Here is a 2,916-nt window from a genome sequence, read left to right on the forward strand (position 1 = left end):
CTTTTTGAGACAGGGTCTTCCTATGCAGTTCAGGCTAGCGTTGAGCTCACTTTGTAGCCTAGGCTGGCCTCGAACTCACAACAATCCTCCTGCCTCAGCCTCCTAAGTGCTGGGATTACAGGCGTGCACCACCACGCCCAGCTCTAGTGCCACTTTAAAGCTTAAAGTTTCTATTTCCTTAAGTTTGTTTCTTATAAATGTTGTCATAGTTACCTAACCCGATACCACCCATGTTCTGTCATAAGACTGCTTGTCCCCTATGTAAAATGCAAACACCTTTGTTCCTTTGTCGCAAGCTAAGCCCATGCTTTGCAGTATTTCTGCAGCTGCACTAAATCATATGAGCGCCACCTCCCCGCCCCAGACCCACTAGACCCGGAACTAGAACTATCTGTTCTCCCCTCCTGCCCTTTCGGGTCGGTGCTCAGTCATGTACTGGGTGCCCACGGCCAGCCCCCGATAAACTTGCTTGTCTCTGCATCCAGCCTCTATGGGTGACAAGTAAACAGGCGTCTTTGCCGCAACACTCTCTCTCCCCAGGAGAGGGGGCTCCACCTGGCCTCGGCTCTCGGCATCTCGGCTCATTTTTCCTTCATCCTCCACCATCCCGCTCCAGTTTCAAGAGCTGTGCCAGACTTGGCACACACCCCATCTTCACACCCACATCTCCGCCTCTGTCTCCCAATACCTCTGCCTTCCCTTCAGGGACCACAGCATCTCAAATTCAACAGGTCCACAGTGGAAGCATGGTCAGCAGTTCTCCACACACTGCCTCTCCCCCAGTCCACACCGAGGCATCCTGGGCATCAGGCAGGAGACCCAGGAGATACTCAAAACTCACTCTGCCTTGTGACGATGTTGTACTGACGGGCCCCACAGCCTTCCTCGTATCAACCTAATAACAAATCTAGGGTGTGTGCGCTGCACACATCACAGGCATGTGTGCGTTACTGTAGGGGAAGCTTTTAAAAAAATCAAAAGAAAGTCCATGTAAGCTGTTTTAAAACAAAACTCACTGATCACAGAAAGTCCCCTGAAGGAGCTGACATCTTCTGATTGGCTGTTACTAGGAACTTGCCTTCACAGAAATGACCCTGACTGAAAAGTTGTGGTTAGCAAAGATATTTCCAAGGTTGAGAGTAGAACTGGCCATCTCTTGTGATAGTTCCTACTATCACGCAAATATGTATGTGACCATTCCTGGTTCCGTTCTTTTGGCTTTGATATAAGTAGCCCCATTTGGGTGCTGACTACTTCTGCACCCTCACATTTCCACCCTGAGGGCCTCCTTGGCAGTCTCCAGCCTCAGTGGTGCCAAGCTACTGTCCAGCCTACTCCCGGGGTAACAGTGGGTTAGGTATATCCATCCACCAACCCAAAAGCTCACACTTTACGCTATGTATTTAAACCCACTTTACTGATAAAACAGAAGTTCACACTAGGTGCAAATGTGCCCTGAGTCACAGGGTTGAAGCCACTGGCCAGGACTCAGTTCATTCTACTTACTATGTCCCCAGGCTAAAGTGAAAATCTAGGACACGCTTCATGTTGCTCTGTGGACCACCATTAGCTACTTCTTTCTTGTGTGTATGGTACTGAGGATTAAATCCAGAGTCTTTGTACTGAGTTACATCGTCAGCCCTTCTAAAATTTTTTATTTTGAGATAGGGTCTTGCCAAGTTACTAGGGTGCCCAGCAGGCTGGCTTTGAACTTGTGATCCTCCTGCCCAGCCTCCCAGACTTCTGGGATTACAGGCATGTATCACTTTGCCTAGCTGACTCTTTTCAACAGTCTCTCCTCTTCTTCCCCTGTACCATGCTCCTACGCTCCTCCAGCACTCCCATGGCTTCAGTGTCCATCCTTCTACCCCAAGTGCAGCCTCTCTCCAGAGCTTCAGACCCACAAGACCACTGACTTAGATACTGCACAGGCACCTCACCGTTTTCCAAAACTCTCTCTGTTGTACCCAACCTGCTCCTGCTCCAGTGCCCAGCAGTGACTGCTCCGCCATTTATCTGCCCGGGTTCCCAAGCCACACACTGGGCCCCGTGCGTGACTTGTTCTCTCCACACTTGCTCATTCTACTTCTTGAACAGCTCCCAAACCCGAACCTCCTTTCTTCATCTTGGCTCAGAGCCCCATCAGCTTCTGCTGGGTGATGGTCACCACCTCATCTCTTGGACTCTTCTAATCCACCCACCACGCTGCAGCCAGAGTCATCTCGGTAAAAACCCTTCAATGACAAACTTAATGTTTTGCACAATTTTAAGTTACCAAGTTAAAAAAGATATAATGAAAACATAAGTAGTGATAAATATATTATCAACTGGAAGTATCACATAAATTTAACATTAGTGCTCATTGAAATGAAATTTTTAAAACGTTGGTACCTTCAATTGCTCCATATTTCTCTCTGGACAAAGTCGAAACCACTGGCTGCAAGGGCTGTATGGTCACACAGCTCCCTGCTTCCGGGGCCTACGTGCTCATCCTCCTTCTAATGTAACTCTGCCTTTCTCCCACTGCTGAGAACTGAGGTACTGTCTCTCCGCCCTAGCTCCTCTACTGCTTCCTACCTTCCCTCCTTGGGACTCCTTTACCACTGCATGTGGGACTGCCCATCTCCTTTACGACTGAAGGAGCAGCTCAAAAGTGGTCACACCTCCTATCAGTGTGGCTCACGGTGGTATCTCAGGAACAGACTAGGAGCCTGGTACACACGTGTTCAACAGTGATAACTGGAGACTCTTATCAGGAAGCCTGTACTTGTCTCTCCCTAGAGCAGAATTCCGTAGGATAAAGTGCAATGACTCTGAATGCTCCACCCCAGGGCAGCCCAATCTCCTTCCAGCCCTTTGCTACAGCCAGACTGCAGTTACAGATTCTGAGCGGTTCTCCGGGCACTGCCTCCACAC

This window comes from Chinchilla lanigera, unplaced genomic scaffold (assembly GCF_000276665.1).
Source record: "Chinchilla lanigera isolate Chin_1 unplaced genomic scaffold, ChiLan1.0 scaffold00019, whole genome shotgun sequence".
Taxonomy (NCBI): Eukaryota; Metazoa; Chordata; class Mammalia; order Rodentia; family Chinchillidae; genus Chinchilla; species Chinchilla lanigera.